This window comes from Spinacia oleracea, chromosome 1 (assembly GCF_020520425.1).
Source record: "Spinacia oleracea cultivar Varoflay chromosome 1, BTI_SOV_V1, whole genome shotgun sequence".
Lineage (NCBI taxonomy): Eukaryota > Viridiplantae > Streptophyta > Magnoliopsida > Caryophyllales > Amaranthaceae > Spinacia > Spinacia oleracea.
The window spans coordinates 59,082,996-59,106,300 of record NC_079487.1 but is presented as its reverse complement, the minus strand read 5'-3'; the positions used below and the strand labels follow the sequence as shown (position 1 = coordinate 59,106,300).

General features: G+C 40.4%; 1 non-coding gene across 1 annotated transcript; it reads left to right on the top strand.

The window, feature by feature from the left end:
• The first annotated feature begins 711 nt into the window (after positions 1-711).
• LOC130466562 (small nucleolar RNA R71) lies at positions 712-817 on the top strand. Its single transcript, XR_008926764.1, has one exon. It is a non-coding gene; the product is annotated as a small nucleolar RNA R71 (small nucleolar RNA).
• The last annotated feature ends 22,488 nt before the right edge of the window (positions 818-23,305 follow it).

Sequence of the window (23,305 nt, the reverse complement as noted above, 5' to 3'; positions counted from 1 at the left end):
GTTTGATTGCCAAGGCCATGAGATTGACCATAGGATGCTTGGCCTTGATAACCTTGCGCCCTATAGTTACCTCGGCCTTGATTATCAAACCCACCTCCTTGGCCGAAGCCTTGGTAGGATCCATGCATTGGGGGGCCTCTAGGTGCTGGTCTATTAAAGTTTTGATTCGGGGGGCCATCATATCTAGGCCTCTCATTCATAGCATTGGCATATTCCACATAAAAATCTCCTTCATAAGAAGGGCCATAATCCACATATGAAACATTATGCGCTAAAGGACACATGTTAGGGAAATGCCCATAGTCATGACAATTTTCAGAAAATGATGTATCTAATGGCATAGTGTTGTAGGAACTCACCTTGCTCTTCCCCTTAGTGAAAAGAGTAGCCGGTGGTGGAGGAATTGTTGATGGTGATGGAGGTTGACTTGGAGTGATCTCAAGCTTTTCTAACCTTGAGCTAAGCTTCTCGATGATGCGCGCTTGCGCAATTGCATAGATCGACCCTTTACCATCCTCACCTTTGCTCTTGCAATCATAGTTCATTGTTCCAACTTGCCATGCTTGGTAGTTTTGCACGACATCCTCTATGATCTCCTCTATTTGGTCCTCCGTCTTATTTATTATAGGACCACCCGCCCCCGCATCAAGACTTGTTTTGGAGGTTGGGCTCAATCCCAAGTAGAAAGTTTGTAGGAGGAGCCATTTAGGAATCCCGTGGTGAGGGCACTCCCTTTGATATTCCTTGAACCGATCCCAAGCCTCAAATAGAGACTCATCCCGCTTTTGATTAAATTATTGGATCTTATGACGATACTCCGCCGTCTTCCCGTGCGAATAGAACTTGCTCAAGAACGAACTTGTCACTTCATTCCAAGTCCGAAGTGAGTTTGGCTTGACCTCCTTGTCAAGCCAATCACTAGCACGCCCCAAGAGGGAGAAGAGGAATAGCGTCAACCTTATGTAGTCCGAAGTCACTCCATTGTGCTTAATGGTATCACAATAGTGCTCAAATTGTTTCAAGTGTTCATGCGGTGATTCGCTACTCTTTCCGCAAAATGGATGACTTTGCACCAAATTAATCAATGCGGGATTTATTTCAAAATTGTTTGCATTGGTAGTTGGGGCTTGAAGGCCACAAGTCGCCTCAAAGGCTCCCGGAATACCAAGGTTCTTAACCGGAAGAGCCATTCTCTCAATGGTTGGACTTGTTGACTCTCGATCTGTAGCTTCACTCAAAGGTTCGAATCTATTGTAGCTCGACGAACGGGTTCAGATACATCTCAAGATTCACAAAGTCCTCTCTAACTCTAGGTCGAGAGGGTAGAGAGGACTATGACGAGTTCGACCCCTATCTTGCATACAAAACTCAAACAAACCGTGAGCAATGCAAAGGAAAACCTAAAACAAGAATGAAATATTTTTGTATTTTCTATGGTTAAACTAGACTCAACTTAACTCAAAAACAACAACCGTTCCCCGGCAACGTCGCCATTTTGACATAGGTATTTTCGGTCGTTGACGAATACACCTTTATTAAACAAAATTTATAGATTCACCTACCTAATCGACTGTGAGGGGGTCGAAAAAGCACGAGGCTAATGCGTGACCTCGTCCCTCGTGGGAGTGACGTTGTCAGATCAAGTGTAATTGGATTTCCTGTGAGTTTACATCTAATCGACTAGTAATATAGGAGTCGCCATTCAGTTTTTAACGACAATGAGAAAAACTGACAAAACCCGGTTATCGTGACATAAAGGGAGTGCAATTATGTTCGACCACGACGGCCATAGGTTCCCTTGTGATCCCTGGTGTGGGGATCGCTCAACGTACACCCACAGGGCAGAGATTGAGAGTTCGAGGGACTGTAACTACCGAGAGGAGTGCTCATCGATAACTCCAGAGGCAGGTTATCCTTACTAGCTCAACATAAATAATTGAAGGGACATGCGTTAAACTATTAAACTATTCTGAATTGATTTTAGCAATATGCAACACATAACACTAAATCGATCGTGATTATCTTATTTAGATTGGTTTAAGGTACCTAGCATAATAATTCAATTTGTCCAAGGTATTATCTTATTAGGCGTGATAGATCAATCAAGTTAATAGTTCGAAAATTTTATAAAAGGGTGATGAAAGCGATTAAATCATATGAGGGACACATTACTACACACCCTTGAGAGGTGCGTTACGGTTCTTAGAAAACTAACCACTTGGCTTTGCTATTTCTCCTTTTATTTAACGAATCTCGGGTTTCCAAGCAATGTTCCAGTATTTAGGCTTAATTCATCAGCTACAAGGGGCAGGATGCGTTCTGTTCGACTTTTGGGTCGATTGCGACAGAACGCCGGATCAATTTCGCAGCGTGAGGCTAGGCTTAAGGCTAGAGTCAACACTCAGGTTATGGAATTGTCTGTTTTTTTTCACGTCGGTTTTAAGGCTGTATTTATAGGAAAAGGGTGTGTGGAAAGATAGATTTTAAGATACGAATCCAAAAAGAATCCGGAAATAAAACGGCGCCAGGCATTTTCAGCGCCCAGGGCTGGGCGTTGAAAATGTGATCTGGGCCGAGTTCTTGTCAGATTTGGACTCTTAGAACACGGAGCTTTTTGGGAGATTTATCCGAGTCTTTTAGTGCGTATTAACTTATGACGGAATGCGTCTGGGCCCGTTACGGACTCTAGGTTCGTTAGGAATTTATTTCATACGTGACAGGTTTCTATCTTTTATGACTTTGCCACTTTTAACAACTACCTTTTACGGCAGTTACTATTCTTAGCAGGTTTCTATAAATAGTAGCTTTGGCTGAAATGAAAGGGTGATTGAGATTCGTTATTTTATAGGAGATGCGTTTCCAAGTGGAGATTTATGTTCTCATCATCGGACCTTCCCTTTCGGGAATGGGGACAAAAGTAGGTGTCTACAGTTAGCCCCCACTTTAACTGAGTCTCGAGATGAGACGATGGTCAAAGTACTAGACGGAGTGCGTCATACAAGCCATGGTGTATGTGACATGTTTTGCGAGGGTCTCGCGAGCCCCCGAGTGTTAACATTTGACTTAAGGGTCATCACTTGAAGTGTTAACACATTCCTCACGTGTCATTGGAATTTGTTAACCGATAGTATAGAAACTCCCTCACTTTGTCATTGGAAGTATCTAAAGATGTTTTCGAAATCAATGCTATAAAGTGTAACTAGGCCTGGCCAAGCCTAATCACGAGGTAAAACGTTTTAAAAGATTCTCATTTTTAAGGTTAGCTAAGCGAGAAAACCCCCTTGTTTTTATAGGACGTAAAACGAAGGAAAATCCAGCACATCGTTTTTTTTTGGGAAAACGGAAAACCAATCCTTTGATTTTTGGAAAAGGAAAACCAGAAAAAGTTATCGCTGCAGCGACTAAGGACCTGCGCGGTTAGTGGCGCAGACCCCGCCCGCTGAAGGTGGGCGAGCCTGTCCGCTGAGGGTGGACGCCCCGTCCAATAGAAGTGGACGAATCTGTTTTGATGTTTTGAAAATAAGGACCTACGCGGTTTGTGACGTAGACCCCGCCCGCTGAAGGTGGGCGAGCCTGTCCGCAGAGGGTGGACCCCCCGTCCGATAGAAGTGGACGAATCTGTTTTGATGTTTTTTTTTTTTAAATAAGGACCTACGCGGTTTGTGACGTAGACCCCGCCCGCTGAAGGTGGGCGAGCCTGTTTTTGTTCTTGAAGATTTCTTTTTCGAAAACTGAGGACCTGCGCGGTTAGTGACGCAGACCCCGCCCGCTGAAGGTGGGCGAGCCCTGTCCGATAAGGGTGGACGCCCCGCCCGCTGGAGGTGAGCGAACCTGAATTCGTCTTTTCGATCTGGGACCCGCGCGGTTCGTGGCACGATCTTGCCCGATTAAGGTGGGCAAGTCCCTATTTTATTTGTTCTTGGGATTTCTTTTGAGAATTTCTTTTTTATTCATTCTTGTAAGAGCGAATTCTTTCGAGGGATGCTCGGATTTAGTTGCAACCTGAATATGGGTTAACAACGTGCTTAGACGGACCATTGTCTCGTGGTCATCATCTTTCATGGTTTTGAGCTAGTCTTTACGGCCAAATTTTGCCACTACCTAGGTCCTTGATTAGAGGACTATGTATAAGTATTGACGGCGACCTTTGTCTTGAGGTCGTAATCCGGTTTTATCTTTTGAGATTATCCAAACACGGGACTTCGTACAGCATGGTCTGGGAATATTGTTTTAACTTTGCATACTCTCTTTTGAAATATATATATTTTCTTTCGAGCCCCCAAGCATTCGTGCTTGACAGTCATTTCTTGTCAAAGAGGTTCCTTGGGGATACGCATTTTGTAATGTCCTTGATCGTGTTTGTGATCGTGCTCGTAAGTGCGAGCAATCTTTGTAGTGGTGTGCTACTCTTAACAAAGCCGTGAGGTGCGACTTTCAGTAAAGAAATCGGCAATTTTCGGGTCGAATGGATACGGCAGGACCCTATAGAAATTCGGGTTTCTTTTGGACCTGGGCTCATTTTCATCGCCCAGGCCTGGGCGTTAGAAGTATTTCACGCCCAAGTGGGGCGTTGAAAATATTGCTTGGGTTGGTATTTTGATGACACAGTTGGCCTCTTGTTCGTTCGTTTATTTCACTTGGAAATTCTACGTATTCTCTTCTCTTTTCTTTTTCTTTATTTTTGGAATGTAGAATTTTATTAGAGATCACAATGAGTTGAGCTGATTATCAGCGCCCAGAGCTGGGCGTCGGAATATCTGGCGACTGGTCCTGCGCGTTGAAAGTGCGTCCCAGGCAGGACTTTCTCGTGATGATTTCTCAAGAAGCCGTAGCCGATTGGTGGACTACGGTGTTTGTCACTTTGGGGAGATTATTTAAAGGAACTGTCGCTCTTAATGCGTACAGTTATTGCAATAGTTGGGCGAGTCTATATGGCCCGAGGAACATACCTTGAGGCGTAAGACTTTAATCGCTCTTTGTTGTTATTTTGAACGTATATTCTTTTTCTCTTTTGAACGCGTTCGTGAATGTTCGATACTTAGGATGATGATACGTATGTGCGAACGAGCGTTCATAGAATGGTCGTTGCGTGCGGTCCATAAATCAGTTCGCTTGAATCAATTTTTTTTTTGAGCAATGACTGATGTTGAATAGTTTGCTTAGAAGCTTGATAGGGTTCAGGCCCATTCATGAAGTGGGCTCAAGCATCGTGCCCTTTTGATCGTTCAAACATTTGCTTTGAGACTTTTTTTTATTTTGTTATGGTCGTTTCGTAGCTTGAAGCCCCCAAGTATGCATGTTGGGATGCTTCCTTTTGGCGTACGATTTTTGTAGGTTCTTTCGAGAAAGATGCCTTGGGGTTCTGCTCGTGTAGGTGCGAGCTATCCCTTCCGTGGTAGGTATTGTTTTTCTACCTTTAATCCATAATGTAGAAGTGGTGTGGCTTGCATTTTGAATTTGGGCGATAAGTAGTCTTTGCCTCTTTTACACATGCTCTTGGTCGTGCCCGCATTAGTGCAATATGCCTTACTCTTTTTTTTTTAGACTTGTACCGTGGGATGGTTGAACTTATGGTGCGACGTAGGCTTGTGTGGCCTAATAGCGTGTCTTAGAACATTCCTCCAGGTGTTGGGATATCATTATTATTTTTTTGCGTTGGAGTACTTCATCACGCCTCGTTCAGGTGTTCGAACAAGTGTAGCAACTTTTGCGTGGGTGTGCACGGCTTATTACTTCGTTCGATGCGAGGATTCATAGATGTTTCTTTCTTTTTTTATCCTTGATTTTTCTTTCGCCTTTGCTTTGGAACGACGTAGACTGTGTAACGGGCCCTTGTAGGGCGAGCGTTATGTGCAGTAGTTTGGTCGGAGTTTTGGTGACTCGCGATTTTCAGTTACCCTTGTTAGTGGGGTGACTTATATATTCTAAGTAGTGCTTAGAATTTGGGAGGGGTTGTAGCTATTCTAAGGTTCGTTTTACACGATCAAACCTTAGGATTGTGCCCCTATGACGTGTGTATAGCATTGGCGTCGAGAATTTGCGATAAAATCGTCATTTCTAGCATTTTTAGAGTGTTTTTCTCAAGCCCCCAATTGTAGCTACGGGATTGGCTAGGTGCTATAATGCTTGGCGTACGTTTTTATGCATTCATGGTGACATGGATCATGAATAGTTTGAACCAGACTTGTTTAGTGCAAGGTACGTTCGAGTAGTGATTTGCTACTTCTCTTGTAAATGTCACGGTAGTCACATGTTGAAGTGTGCCTTGACCAAAAGCTAGGTGCCTTTCTTTACCCATAAAAATATTTAGAAATCTTTTTGACTCACTTGCCACATCGAGATAAACGCATACTTAGCTTAAACCAACGATACTTTATTATGCTCGAAGAAGTCTTTGAAAATTATTTGAAATCCGAGTCCTACGGTGTACAATCCGAGGTGTCCTAAGTATATTGACTTATAGAAGGGTTCGTACAGGATTACATGAGTGAATCAAAATACTGTAAGGATTTGCTGGAAGCCAGGGTGCAGGCGTCAAGATATTACTTGTGCCCGTGTGGCACATGCTTTAGGTTTTTAGGGTCATCATTTCCAGAATTGCGGGAATATAAACCGCTTTCAAATTGACTTAGATTTACTTGGTGTATGTCTGTACAAAAGGTCAAGGTATACTTAGTTCTTTCCCTAGCTCTTTCATTTCAATTTTTAGCCCCCAGTTGCTATTATGTCTTCTCATTAATGATGCTTTCAGATTTCGATTTCAGATGCCCGTGTCATATGTCTGAGTAGGGTGAGCCTTGGTTAAGTGCCAAGTCCTATTGACAATGTCTGATTTTTTCCAAAGGGGAATCGCAAGCATTTGAATTACCATGAACGGGTGCCCTGAGTTCGAAGGAACGATGGGGCGATGCCGTAGAACAATCCTCTTTATTGCAAGCTTACTGCCTTTACTACTTGTTGGCGATTATGACTGTGTCTAGTGGTGAAAGAAGGTCTTTAAGTGAGTTACTTTGCTTTAGGGATGGTCAAGTCGAGTACTTTAGAGGTCATGGACGCTCGCGCTAGCCCCCATTCAATTGAGGCAAAGCGATCTTTTGAGTATTGGCTAAGTGCCTAGGAGTGCGAGTGCTTCTTCTGGCAAGGGTACGTGCCCTTATTATTTTTCGATGTGTGCTTATTTTGGCATCTTGATGACTTGGATTCTTCCTTTGACTTAAATTTTCTTTCGACTTGGATTGCAAGTAATTGAATTTCAATAAGGCACTCTATTTTTTATTCTTGTTATTCTATAGGCTTTAACATTTTTGCAAATTGGTTTGACCGAATCATGGATTGCCTACGTATCCGCCTTAAATAGATTTAATTTGGAATCAGGTCTTGCGTAGTTCTTAGCCAGGGAATGGTTTCTTAGAATGCCGATTTTAAACAAGTACGTTCGAGTGGAATCGTAATGTTTGAAATAGGGTGAAATAAGTGTACGAAAATTTTGGGAAAACGGATTTTGCGTATTTTATATGATCTTCTACCCCCAAGTGTTCATTATTCTTCCGCATGTATATAGGAAAATGTACGAACACTTTTAGGAATTGGGAGTTGAAAAGCAAGAACGGCGCCCAGGGCTGGGCGTTATTAATTTTGGCGCCCAGGGATGGGCGTTGAAAATGTGTTATGGGCTGCCTTTTTGCGCTGCTCCTTTTCGTTTTGTGCCAAATACTTGCGAATCTTTTTTTGTGCGCTAAATACTTCTTTTTCTTTTTTTTTTAGACGAACTTTAAAGGCTCTTTGCAAAGTTTCTTTTTTATCATTTTTTTTACGTTAAGCGTAGAATGTGCTTTTCATTTGTCTCTTTTTTTTATTCGTGACTCAAGACGGCTTGAAAGATGGGTTGAATGAGATAGGATAATTTGTATAAGTATTATTCAAGCATGAGGATTGGAAAGGGTGTTTATTACACGTCTGCTACCTTTATGTAGTTTTGTGTTTATGATTTGGATTGGTTGACTCAATTCTTTTCCTTCGTCTACTTGGGTAAATTTCGCACTTTGGGAGGTACGGGCTAAGTAGTTCATGGCTTGCTCTTTTCGCTCTCCCTTTTCTCTTTCCCTTTTTTCTTTTTTTTTTGCTTGGGATTTCTCCCCCTTTTTATTTGGGCTTGGAAAATGATTGGCTCCCTTTTCTCTAACTGTAGATGGTTGTGGTCTTTGAGTCACGAGGCGAGACTGAGTGAGCCTCGTTTGGTAGGCCTATAGTGGACCTTTAATTTTAGTAGGCCTAGGGTGGACCTTTAAATTGTCTTACTTTGCAAGCGTTTTTAGTCGTTTCTTAAAATGTGCAAATAGCGTAGATTCAAAATGTTGTTTTTGCTTCTTTTCAAATTCCAGTTTCCGGGATTTAATTGGAAGTTGTGATTTAGACTCGAACTTTCATTAATTTTTCTGATTATAACCCATGTATGAATACAAGGAGGTGGCCTAGACTCAAAATAATGACGTGGCGTAAGCCTATAATACTTGACCAATCGACTCTCAAATTTAGGCTAATTGGACCATAACTTTCGTTGGTTGACACTTTAGATTTTAACCCTTGGGTGTTCATTTGTCATGCGCCATTTTGCTTAATGTTGGCAAGGTAGTTAGTTGGGGAGATCGAATTTTCGTTGTTGCAAGACTAGAATCATTAGTGCGGCTTCCCTCTTAGTGTGTAGTGCTTTACCCCAATGGTAGCCTTATGGCATGCCGATTTGGGTATTTTCATGGTTCTTCATGTTGCATTCATGGAAAATCTTTTAGTCCGTACTTAGGAGTACTTCAAGGAGCGAGTGGCTCGAAAGGACTATGATAGTCGTGACCCAATGTGATCATAAGCCTTGAGGCCATTAATTTTTTTTCTTTTTTTTTGCCAATGGTATTGACACCTTAGGCTCACTTTGGGGGTTGTGCGACTATGGAGGAATGATTTTCAGAATGTGACTGTTTCCATTTTGCAAATACTTGAATTACATAATATATTCTTTTTATTGGTGAGAGAGAGTATTTAGGCCGTAGATTCTTAGCAAGGGATGACAATTACATATGAGTGCTTATTAATTTCTTTTAAATGTTAGGAAGGGAGACTCAATATGGTTTAACCTTTTAACTTGCAGAACGACACCAAGCATTAGGACCGATTCTATGTATAAGAAAACTAAGACTTAAGATTTAGATTGTACTTTAGCATAGCCTAGTCTAGACTCGGATTTATTTATTTTTTATTCGAACATTATTTTTCCTTGAAAACTTTATTTGAACATCATTTTTTGAATACTTTGCCCATGTGACATTCAAGGTCATTTAATCAGCGTGCTCGGTTTAGTGTCGAACATAGTCGTTATAGGAAGCCTAATAACGACACAAGGAGTTATTTATTTTATAAGTTGTTCTTAGAATCGAGTGCCTTTTTTCATATGTCCTCGTAGCAAATTTGTTACGAATTTTTTTTATTGCTAGGTATACTTTATGCGCGGGTACCGAGGCTGTTGTGCCTGACCAAAAGGCCAGGCAGCAACTTCAGCGCCCAGCTATGGGCGTTGAAAATGATTGGCGCCCAGCCAGGGGCGCTGAATATGCGTCCCTGACTGGTACTCGTATTCTGTTCGCGTATCCTTTTTTGTATGTACGACTTAATTTTAAGTGCTTGCCTAATAACGTCCTTCACGCGTTGTGCAGCGTTGTGGAATCCGTTACAGCGTTGTGGAATTCGTGGCGATCGCCCGGGGCTGCGGAACACGTATTTTGGTATAACTCTTAGGCCAATCGGTGTTTATGATCGAATGTTTGGGCAATTTTTAGGGTCGTTGGTTTTCTAGCATTATTTGTCACATACAACCTCAACACAATCACATAATTCGCTACACATAACTAGCATTACAACATGAAGCAAGAATAATATGTCACGTAGTTTATGATAGGTTTCTATGGGTAATATTTGCGTCGGCTTGGTACCGCTTCTATCATAGATCCAACACATGCCCTGGTCGAGGTAGTGCATTCAACAGACAAATTTCGTCCCAAGAGGCCAATCACGATGTAAGCCAAGGGGGCATGCACCAATGAGAGGGACCTAGTGGGCGAGCGATTGGGTTTGGGACAGGTGTACTACTAGCGAAAGTGCCGAGTGGACAACATTCGAAGCGTATGCACCCCCCGAGTGGCGATGGGTATCCTTAGTCCCAACTCCCGAGATGAAATACACCAAGGGAGCCAAGATTCGTTATGCGGTTCTGTCCGTTCACATTAATATGTTCATTTTCAGGTCCTCCCAACTTGATAAGGAAATAAACGCGGAGTAGGATCGTTTCACCCTTCGGCTATTTTGATTACCTAAGAGCACGAGTATTTCATTAACTTTCCCCAGTGGAGTCGCCACTGTGAGGGGGTCGAAAAAGCACGAGGCTAATGCGTGACCTCGTCCCTCGTGGGCGTGACGTTGTCAGATCAAGTGTAATTGGATTTCCTGTGAGTTTACACCCATCGACTAGTAATATAGGAGTCGCCATTCAGTTTTTAACGACAATGAGAAAAACTGACAAAACCCGGTTATCGTGACATAAAGGGAGTGCAATTACGTCTGACCACGACGGCCATAGGTTCCCTTGTGATCCCTGGTGTGGGATCACTCAACGTACACCCGCAGGGCAGAGATTGAGAGTTCGGGGGACTGTAACTACCGAGAGGAGTGCTCATCGATAACTCCAGAGGCAGGTTATCTTTACTAGCTCTGCATAAATAATTCAAGGGACATGCGTTAAACTATTAAACTATTCTGAATTGATTTTAGCAATATGCAACACATAATACTAAATCGATCGTGATTATCTTATTTAGATTGATTTAAGGTACCTAGCATGATAATTCAATTTGTCCAAGGTATTATCTTATTAGGCGTGATAGATCAATCAAGTTAAAAGTTCGACAATTTTATAAAAGGGTGATGAAAGCGATTAAATCATATGAGGGACACATTACTACACACCCTTGAGAGGTGCGTTACGGTTCTCAGAAAACTAACCACTTGGCTTTGCTATTTCTCCTTTTATTTAACGAATCTCGGGTTTCCAAGCAATGTTCCAGTATTTAGGCTTAATTCATCAGCTACAAGGGGCAGGATGCGTTCTGTTCGACTTTTGGGTCGATTGCGACAGAACGCCGGATCAATTTCGCAGCGTGAGGCTAGGCTTAAGGCTAGAGTCAATACTCAGGTTATGGAATTGTCTGTTTTTTTTCACGTCGGTTTTGAGGCTGTATTTATAGGAAAAGGGTGTGTGGAAAGATAGATTTTAAGATACGAATCCAAAAAGAATCCGGGAATAAAACGGCCCCAGGCATTTTCAGCGCCCAGGGCTGGGCGCCAAAGATTTCGGCGCCCATGGCTGGGCGTTGGAAATGTGATCTGGGCTGAGTTCTTGTAAGATTTGGACTCTTAGAACACGGAGCTTTTTGGGAGATTTATCTGAGTCTTTTAGTGCGTATTAACTTATGACGGAATGCGTCTGGGCCCGTTACGAACTCTAGGTTCGTTAGGAATTTAGTTCATACGTGACTCTTATTTTCGAATTATACCAGGAATGCAAATTCTATCTCCTTTAGGATTTATCTTGGAGTGCAACACCTATTTCTGACAGGTGTCTATCTTTTATGACTTTGCCACTTTTAACAACTACCTTTTACGGCAGTTACTATTCTTAGCAGGTTTCTATAAATAGTATCTTTGGCTGAAATGAAAGGGTGATTGAGATTCGTTATTTTATAGGATATGCGTTGCCAAGTGGAGATTTATGTTCTCATCATCGAACCTTCCCTTTCGGGAATGGGGACAAAAGTAGGTGTCTACACCGACTATATGAGCTATAGTGGTAAGATTGGGATCGTCCCAAGGAAACGGAGTGAAGTGAGTTCAATTGTTAAGCTAGTTTAGGACGAAGTTTGAATTTGATTATCGACTACAAAGCTACGCTATCAAATGATTTATGCAATAAAGGAAAGAGTTAGGGAATTGGGGATAGACATAGTGAAAATTAGGGGAAGAACGAAGTTTAACACATACTCATGATGCAATGACTTCACACATAGGGGGAAAGCAACGAATGACGCGCTCGCCACCTCTCGGATAGAACACGCTTAGCTCTCTAATCTAGGAAAAGCTCTCGCATAATCCTTAAACTAAACAACTAGCAATTGAAACCAACTTTTCACATGCAACATAGAGATTCACAATCTCTTGCCAAATCAAAATGAAGCACTCCAATCAATCCTAATTAAACTAGCATTTGCAACTACTAATTCATTAGTCATGGAATTTCTAGCATCAAATCAGAATTTAATCACATCAAAATCATGAATCATCCTTAAATTTCCCCCCAATTCAATCCCTAGTTTCCCCTATCCCTAACTATAAACTACTCACTACTCATAGTTTTAACTAAGGAAACCAAAGATTGAAGGCAAGTAGACATTGAATTGAAAGATTGAATTAAAAGAATCAAAAACTAAGAATTCAATTGAGAATCAATGGAAAATTAGAATCAACAAAAACTATCATCAAAGCAATTGAACAATAAAAAATTCAAGAAGAATAGCAAAGCATTATAGATTGAATTGAAATTGCAATAAGAATTCAAGAGTTGAAAGAGAATTACAAGTTGAAGCTTCCTCCAATGAAGTTTCTCTCTCCTAATCCAAAGCTTGAAAAACTAAGAACTCTCTCTCTAATATTCTGAAAATCTAATTAGGAAACTCTAAAATGAATTTCTAATGAATTAAAATCGAAAAAACTATTTATAAGTTTCCCCAAATAGAAGCTCAAAATTCAAATAAACCCAGCCCGCGTCGATGATCGGTCGCACAGGCCCTCTGTGCGATCGAATAAAGAAAACTCGTGTGGGCATACATAATTTTTGTGCGAGCAAACAGAGCAAAGATCAACTTCCTTCATCATGTTTGACCGCACAAAATTTATGTGCGATCAAACAGACCTGCCTTAGCCAAATTCCTAAAAGTCTTCAGTGTGGTCGCACAGCCATTTTGTGTGGGCGCACAAATCCTTTTGCGGGCGAGTGAAATTCTTGTGTGATCGAACGCCAAATCTGGGGACATTCTGTCTCTAAATTCCATTTTGTGCGATCGTGGTACAGAGCACGACCGCACAAGGGCTCCTTTGTGCGATCGAACAAGAAAAGCCATTCGATTGCACAAAGCTGCTTCTTCCTTGAGTCCACCTTTTCGTCACTGTTCGGGCGCACAAGACCATGTTCGGTCGTACAACTTTGTTTTTGCTCCATTTTCCATAAGATTCACCTATAATTCACAAGATGGAAAGAAAACATAAAAATGCTATAAAAAACTATAAAAACTATGAAAATCATAATAACACTAATACGAAAACCTAAGCTAGGAGCGACATAAATGTTGCTCATCAGAGACATGCAAAGTTCTCAACCTAAAGGTCGGTCTAAGTTTCGTATAATGCAAGTGGTCGGCTTTGGGTGTCAAAAGGATGCTTGACTAAGAGGCGGATCTAGCAACAACTATTTCACCTCCTCAAGGGGGAGGTGTTGGTTGGCGAACGACTTCCATACTTGACGTCAGGAACGTCAAGCAAATGTCAAGTTTCGGTAGGCGGGAAAATGGTCACACACTTTGGTCAGGAACCGTATGGAGAGTGGCCATTTCGTTGCCCCCAGGGCTAACCCGAATGTAGAACACATTCATGTTGGGCAAGGTAGAAATTCGTTTTGCACAAATATGGTTTTCGAAAATGTGTATGTCATGCCTAGAAATCACAATTGTACTCGAATATTGTACTTGAAAAGCTCGTTTTTCGGCATTCATTCTCAAAGTTTGGGAGCGTTCTTCGAAATTCAAAATTTGAACTGAACGCCCACTCGAAAACTTGGGCATCATGGGCAACCAGCCACTGGAAGCCACTATGCTGAATGCAGGCAACAGCGCCTGGCGCAGGGGCCTGCGCCCAGCGCTACTGCTGGCATCCAAAACTTGAGCGTGATAGTGGAAAGTTTCTAAAAGACTGCTCGTATAATCGAATTGAAATTTAGAACTCCCCAGTGGAGTCACCAGAATTGTAGGGGGGGTTTTCCGGCGAATCGCGGATTTTTGAATTCCTACTCGTCTTATTAGTTAGATAAGAGGACTAAGAGATTCTCCAGCATTCAGCAACCCATTTGAGAATGACTTTGAGTTGAACCCCCAAGGAATAAGAGATTGATACTCAACAAAGACTCATGGAGTTTTGACACACTCAAATTAACCTAACAATAAAAAAAATGACAAATTTGTAATCCCTTGTATATTTATAAAGTTTATTAATATAGTTTTACGAATAATTAATTATATTTAATTTATATTGGTGAATTTTAATAATAAATATACATACTTAATTTATATTTATTTATTCAAATGCATTTTAAATATTTTAAGAATTTATGAAATCAAAAATAATTTTAGAATTTGATTTTGAAAAGAATTTGAATTACAAAAACGCTTTGATTTTGGAAAACAATCCTAACCATTCTGGATTCAAGCAACCTCAATCCTAATTCTAGCCCAATTGGGTGAAGCCCAAATTACAAAAACCCAAACTCTTTACTCCCTTTTCTAATCCTATTTCACGTGTGTAGACACCTAATTTGTGTCTCCCCTTTGGGATGATGACGATACCATTATCCTTGTTAGGTGATTGGAGTAACTCCAGACGGAAATCCCAATTGCTAAGAATATTTCCAAATTCAAGATCCAAAATCCAACCCCCGAGACCGTTCCCCTCCCGAAACTCGGTACAAAATACAACTTCCAAAATCCAATTTCAAAATCCAAGTACAATCTCATCTAGTTGACCATCCCATTAGTTTTACTAGGCCTTTTCCACTCAAAATCATATAAGGCAAGTCAAATTCGGGCGCCGACCCACAAAACCGAGCATGCCGGGCCCCATCCCGTAAAACCGGAATTCAAAAACCCGAGAAAGGCTTGTTTATAGACGCTAAACGAGGCCTTAACCTCCAAGAAAATAAAAAACGCCAAACCTAGTACTATTCGTACAACAGGTACAACACTACAAGACGAAACAAGGACGGATTCCCCGTCCTTGCTTTGGCGGCATTCAAGCCACGTCACCAGCACCCTGCGCTAACGTTTGCTGGTGCCTTGCACCAATTCCTTCAATAAATACCCCTCATTTCCAGCATAATGGGGAGGAGAACAACAATACAACGTCGTAATTTTGACATTACGCCTCAAAATACAACTCAAAAACACATACAAAATTCCTAAATTCAAAAAAGCAATTTGGAGCTCTTGCCTAAACCTATATAGGTAAATCCGAATCCCACTCTAATCAACTATGTTGCTTTGATTTCTAAATGATTACCAAGTTGGTGTTTTTAATCATTAAAAAACACCACTTGCAACAATCATACATATTTTCCAAAAATACAAACTTTTTCAAAATGCAAAATACAAAATTTCAAGATTCAAGGATGTCTAAGTTGTTTACAATCACCTCTTGGACTAGAATCACCATCAAACATGGGGTAATCAAAGATAACACCTTTTAACGTTTAAAGGTTTAGTCTTTTGAGATTCAAAACTCCATTTTCAATATACAAGTTCAAGTTTTCAATTTTCAAGATCTTACTATGTTTAGGGTTATTCATAGTTATTTCCCTAAACTAGGATCATTTCAAGTTCAAGTTTCAATCATTTCAAGTTCAAAACTTCAATATTCAAGCTTTCAAGTTCAAGTTTAACATACAAAATCTAGGACATTTGGGTTGAGCAACCTCTCCCAAGTTGAGATTTTTGGCTTTGAATTCGTGTCGGGCGCACTTATTTTTAAGGAGCCGCTTGACGTTCGATCTCATGTGCCCAAGTACAAATTTCAATTATGCACCTTTCAATATTGCAATTTCAATATCGTGTTAGGTTATGATACATATGAATAAACATAAATCATGCGGAAAAACCATAAAGCCAGGAAACATATTATTTACACATAATCATTTAGCATAATTCAGATGCATACACTTTGTAGCGTTCCCTCCCTAGCTGCGCCCGAACCAAACAAGAACAAGTCTTTAGGACTCCAAGTGTCGTCCCTCCGTAGATAGTCCACAGCACGTCCGGATCCGCCTTAAGATTGACCAACTAGAATCGCCCTTAAGGTACTATAAATTTAGGCTAAATAGAGCAAGTGTTTGTGGCTGATTTTTGCTTGAAAATCTTACCTTTGAATACTTCAATCCTCGATGTAAATATGTGACCCTAGACACCTATTTATAGAGTTATGGAAAAGGACTTGGAATCCTATAGGATACTAATTTTTTTAATTAGAATCTTATTAAAACTCTATTAAACAAATTCTATCTTTATTAGGATTAGGATTTAATCATATGACGAATCCCGGTAGCCTTAGGATTCGAGTAACACACTTCGAGTGACACGCTAGCACCGCACGCAGGCCTTGCGGCCCACGCACAGCGCCAGCCCACTCGTCGCAGCCCCGCGCGCGCGCCATGGCCATTGATGGGCCTGGCGTTGCGCTGGGCCTGGCGTGGCTTGACAGCGTGTGTTTGGTGCGCTTCGGCTTGCTGGGTGATGGCCCGGCTTCGTGCTGGGCCTTCGTCTGGCAGGCCTCGTCCGATGCTAATTCGTACGATACGCTTCCGATTAAATTCTCAATTCCGGAAATCATTTCCGATACGAACAATATTTAATATTTCCGATTCCAGAATTAATTTCCGTTTCGAACAAATATTTAATATTTCCGTTTCCGTAATGATTTTCCGATTTCGATAATATTTCCGATTCTGACAATATTTCCGTTTCCAGCAATATTTCCGATTCCGGCAATATTTCCATTTCCAATAATATTTTCCGATACGTACCATGTTTTCGTTTCCGGCAACATCTACGACTTGGATAATATTTATATTTCCAATACGATCCATATTTCCGTTTCCGGCAATATCATGGTTTCCGGAGTATTGATTTCTGGCCTTTGACGATCTCAGCTCCCACTGAAACCAAGATCCGTCGATTCCGAATATCCATAGATGGAGTATTTAATTCCATTAAATACTTGATCCGTTTACGTACTATTTTTGTGACCCTACGGGTTCAGTCAAGAGTAAGCTGTGGATTAATATCATTAATTCCACTTGAACTGAAGCGGCCTCTAGCTAGGCATTCAGCTCACTTGATCTCACTAAATTATTAACTTGTTAATTAATACTGAACCGCATTTATTAGACTTAACATTAAATGCATACTTGGACAAAGGGCATTATTTCCTTCAGTCTCCCACTTGTCCTTAGGGACAAGTGTGCATTTCCTAATTCCTTTGTCGCTCGATGCTTGCTCTTGAACATAAGGTAAGAGTTGTCATCCTTATTATGTCCAGAGATGTTTCTCGGTTTCAGAGTTCAACTGATCAAATAAACAGATACTCATAACCTATGATTCATCTGAGCACGGCCATGCATTTTACAGTTTCTAGCTCTCCGAGTGGCCTTGTATAACTTTTAAGCATCTCATCCCGATTTATGGGAGGATAATCCCAATCTTGCGATCTTGAGATTAGACTTCGTTTGATAGGTGATTACCTAAGCGTTGCCTTTATAGCCTCCTTTTACGGTGCGACGGTTGGTCAACGTCAAAGTAACCAGTTCTCAAACAAGTAATCTCAAATCACTCAGGTATTGAGGATTTAGTGTCTAATAATTTTAATGAAATTTACTTATGACGGATTTTCATCTCTTACAGTAAAGTTTCATAGGTCTGTCCGATACTAGTCTTCCCAAAGTAAGTATCTATTCAAATGATTACGACATTGCCATGTCCACATAGTTCAAGAAACAGAACTACTAGTCGTCTTGCATTCTAGTCGTCTAACGTTTTCTATGCGTCCATGTTTATAGAAAACTCCGACCAGGGACCATTTTCAACTTTTGACATTCAAGTTCACTTGATAGACATTTCTTAGTCACAGGACTGGTCCTGACAGTCTATCTTGAATATATCATCAATTTGAAGGGACTCATCATTTAATAAACCACAAATTAAATGGAAAAATGAATTCTATTCATTTATTGTGAATGATTAACCAATAATGTTTTACAAAGTATTAAACTCTAAAACTTTAAAACATTAAACAAGGACATCAAAGCCATTCTCCAATATGCTTGATTCCCATAGCTGCAGTGTGCGAGTTGTGCTTCGCCTGCGGCAGAGGTTTAGTCAATGGATCTGATATGTTGTCATCAGTTCCAATCTTGCTTATCTCGACTTCTTTTATTTCAACGAACTCTCGTAGAAGGTGAAATCTACGAAGTACATGCTTGACTCTTTGGTGGTGTCTAGGCTCCTTTGCCTGTGCAATAGCTCCGTTATTATCACAATATAGGGCTATTGGTCCTTTAATGGAGGGGACTACACCAAGTTCACCTATGAACTTTCTTAGCCATATAGCTTCCTTTGCTGCTTCATGTGCAGCAATGTACTCCGCTTCAGTTGTAGAATCCGCAATGGTGCTTTGCTTAGCATTTTTCCAGCTTACTGCACCTCCGTTGAGGCAGAAGACAAACCCAGACTGTGATCTGAAATCATCTTTGTTGGTTTGGAAACTTGCGTCCGTATAGCCTTTAACAATTAATTCATCATCTCCACCATAGACCAGGAAGTCATCTTTGTGCCTTTTCAGGTACTTCAGAATATTCTTGGCAGCAGTCCAATGTGCCTCTCCTAGGTCTGACTGGTATCTGCTCGTAGCACTGAGTGCGTACGCAACATCCGGGCATGTACATATCATAGCATACATTATTGAACCAATCAATGATGCATATGGAATCCCACTCATTCGTCTACGCTCATCAAGTGTTTTTGGGCACTGAGTCTTGCTTGGAGTCATTCCATGAGACATGGGTAGATACCCTCGCTTAGAGTCTGCCATCTTGAACCTCTCAAGCACCTTATTGATATAAGTGCTTTGACTAAGTCCAATCATCCTTTTAGATCTATCTCTGTAAATCTTGATGCCCAATATGTACTGTGCTTCTCCTAGATCCTTCATCGAAAAACATTTCCCAAGCCAAATCCTGACAGAGTTCAACATAGGAATGTCATTTCCGATAAGTAATATGTCGTCAACATATAATACTAGAAAAGCAATTTTGCTCCCACTGACCTTCTTGTATACACAAGATTCGTCTGCGTTCTTGATGAAACCAAAGTCACTGACTGCTTCATCAAAACGTATATTCCAACTCCTGGATGCCTGCTTCAATCCGTAGATTGATTTCTTTAGCTTGCATACCTTTTTAGCATTATTTGGATCCTCAAAACCCTCAGGCTGTGTCATAAACACAGTTTCTGTTAAAACGCCGTTTAAGAAAGCGGTTTTGACATCCATCTGCCATATTTCGTAATCGTAATATGCAGCGATTGCTAACATTATCCGAATAGACTTTAGCATTGAAACTAGTGAAAAGGTTTCATCGTAATCCACACCGTGGACTTGCCTGTAACCTTTTGCAACCAATCTAGCTTTCAAAACTTCAAGTTTTCCATCCTTGTCCTTTTTCAGTTTGAAAACCCATTTGCTTCCAATGGCTTGGTAGCCATCTGGCAAATCGACCAAATCCCATACTTGGTTTTCTGACATAGAGTCTAATTCAGATTGCATGGCTGCTTGCCATTGCTTGGAGCTAGGGCACGTCATAGCTTGTTTGTAAGTCGCAGGTTCATCACTTTCAAGTAATAGAACGTCATAGCTCTCGTTCGTCAAATTACCTAAGTACCTTTCCGAATGAGATCTATATCTCTGCGATCTACGCGGGGTTACGTCTCTAGATTGTCCATGATTCTCACCAGATACTTCTAAAGATCTATGAGTTTCATCTTGAATGTCATCTTGAGAATTCTCTAGAGTTTGTTGTACGACTCGAATTTCTTCGAGGTCTACTTTTCCCCCACTTGTCATTTTGGAAATGTGATTCTTTTCCAAAAAGATACCATCTCGAGCAACAAACACCTTGTTCTCAGATGTATTGTAGAAGTAATACCCCTTTGTTTCCTTTGGATAGCCCACAAGGATACATTTGTTAGATTTTGGATGAAGCTTTTCTGAAATTAATCGTTTAACGTATACTTCACATCCCCAAATCTTAAGAAAAGACACATTTGGAGGCTTTCCAAACCATAACTCATATGGAGTCTTTTCAACAGCTTTAGACGGAGCTCTATTCAAAGTGAGTGCAGTTGTATTTAGTGCATGTCCCCAAAATTCTATTGGAAGTTCGGCCTGACCCATCATTGATCTAACCATGTTTAGCAAGGTTCTGTTCCTCCGTTCCGACACACTTTTCCATTGTGGTGTTCCAGGAGGGGTCAATTCTGATAGAATTCCACATTCTTTCAGATGGTCATCAAATTCATAGCTCAGATATTCACCGCCTCTATCAGACCGCATTGCCTTAATCTTCTTGCCTAATTGATTCTCTACTTAATCTGAAATTCCTTGAATTTGTCAAAGGATTCAGACTTATGCTTCATTAGGTAGACATAACCATATCTACTGAAGTCATCAGTGAAAGTGATAAAGTAGCTGAAACCACCCCTAGAATTTGTACTCATTGGTCCACATACGTCTGTATGGATTAACCCCAATAGTTCAGTTGCTCTTTCTCCAACTTTAGAGAAAGGTTGCTTTGTCATTTTGCCAAGTAAACATGATTCGCATTTACCATAATCCTCTAAGTTAAATGGTTCTAGAATTCCTTCCTTTTGAAGTCTTTCCATACGTTTCAAGTTAATATGGCCTAATATAATCGACAATGCCACAGATAGGTGAGATCTGAATCATCCTTTTTGGCCTTTTTGGTATTTATGTTATAAACTTGTTTGTCGTGATCTAATAAATAAAGTCTATTGACTAATCTAGCAGATCCATAAAACATCTCTTTAAAATAAAACGAACAACTATTGTCTTTTATTAAAAAGGAAAATCCCTTAACATCTAAGCAACAAACAGAAATGATGTTTTTAGTAAGACTTGGAACATGGAAACACTCTTCCAGTTCCAATACTAGCCCAGAGGGCAACGACAAATAATAAATTCCTACAGCTAATGCAGCAATCCATGCTCCATTTCCCACTCGTAGGTCAACTTCACCCTTGCTTAGCCTTCTACTTCTTCTTAGTCCCTGTGGATTGGAACATAAGTGTGAGCCACAACCTGTATCTAATACCCAAGAAGTCGAATGAGCAAGTATACAGTCTATAACGAAAATACCTGAAGATGGAACGACTGTTCCGTTCTTCTGATCTTCCTTTAGCTTCAAGAAATCTCTCTTCCAATGCCCCTTCTTCTTGCAATAGAAGCATTCGGATTCAGAAGTGGGTTGACTGACCTTCCTCTTTTCAGACTTGGCGCCAGTTTGCTTAGTTGGGCTGGCCTTCTTTCCACATTTCTTAGCATTCCTCTTCTTTCCAGATTTCTTGAACTTGCCCCCACGCACCATAAGCACTTCTTGCTTATCACTTTTGAGCGCCTTTTCAGGGGTTTTCAGCATACCGTGAAGCTCAGTGAGCGTTTTGTCCAGACTATTCATACTGTAGTTCAGCTTGAACTGATCATACCCGTTATGAAGAGAATGGAGGATGGTGTCTACAGCCATTTCCTGAGAGAACTGCTTATCCAGCCGACTCATATTCTCAATGAGTCCAATCATTTTGAGAACATGTGGACTTACGGGCTCGCCTTTCTTAAGCTTGGTCTCAAGAATTTGCCTATGAGTCTCGAATCTTTCGACCCGAGCCAGATCTTGGAACATGTTCTTTAACTCACTGATGATCGTGAAAGCATCTGAGTTGATGAACGTTTTCTGTAGATCTGCACTCATGGTTGCAAGCATTAGACATTTCACATCCCTGTTGGCATCAATCCAACGATTGAGGGCTGCCTGAGTGACCCCTTCGCCTGCGGCTTCGGGCATCGCCTCTTCCAGGACATACTCCTTTTCTTCCTGCATAAGAACTATTTGAAAGTTCCTTTGCCAGTCAGGGAAGTTTTTCCCGTTCAACTTCTCCTTTTCGAGAATTGATCGAATGTTGAATGAATTGTTGTTTGCCATAATTAAAACTACAATTGAAAAAGAATAAACAAATAAATAATCATTCACAATTTCTCTTAATAAACTTAAATTCTAGCATACATGCATAATTTAATGTTCATTAAGCATTTTATTCAAATTATGTGTTCCGGCAGGTGTGAATAAAATGATTCCAAGATCCTAAAACCCATTGAACAATTAAGCACATTATGTATTTAGACTCAATTCTAAAATCTTTTAGGTAAGCAAAAGCCTTTTGCTAATAGTCTACAAACTACTCTTGGTTAATAGGTACGTCTAAGAGCTTATTAGGTAAACCTATCGATTTTTCCACGACATAAAAGGACTCCTTACTTATATCGTTGAGTTTCACCAAAACTAACTAATTGTACTCACAATTGTTTGTGTACCTTACCCCTTTAGGATCAATAAGTAACACCTCCCTGAGCGTAATCTATTACTAGATTGATGTAAAGGTTATCCAAGTAAGTGTTATTTTGGCATGGAACCTTTTAACTCAATTTTTAAGTTTGGAACTTAAGGCTCTTACTATGTTGGTTAGATTTTAAGTGAACTAAAATCCTTAATCATGCAACATAATCAAGCCACAATCTCATGCATATTTAAGACATATTTAAAAGCAATAAATAACTTAAAGCATGCATAAGATAATTGTGATCTAGTATGGCCCGACTTCATCTTGAAGCTTCAACTTCAAAGTCCGTCTTGAAACTGGATTGGAAACTCCGTCTTGAATTTCAGCGTGGGTAGCGCCATTTTCTTCAAGTAGGATAAGCTATAATTAAACTAATTACAACTATTTGATGGTACGCAGACCATATTTGAATTGAAAAACAAATTTGGTGTTTTAGACCAATTACATTCAAATTAATGGTACGCATACCATATTTTCTATCCTATTTGGGCCATACTAGTCACTTCGTAACCTGCAAAACAGTACATATACAATATATATCATTCACCCATTCATTATCATGAATGGCCCACATAATTGGTTAGTAAAAACACATTGTATGCATCACATAAATATTTGCAGCAATTAATCAAGGGCACCAATAATCTACCAATTATTCAGTCCTTATTAATTCTAATCAAGTTGTTTTAACCTTAAAGGATTTGTAGACC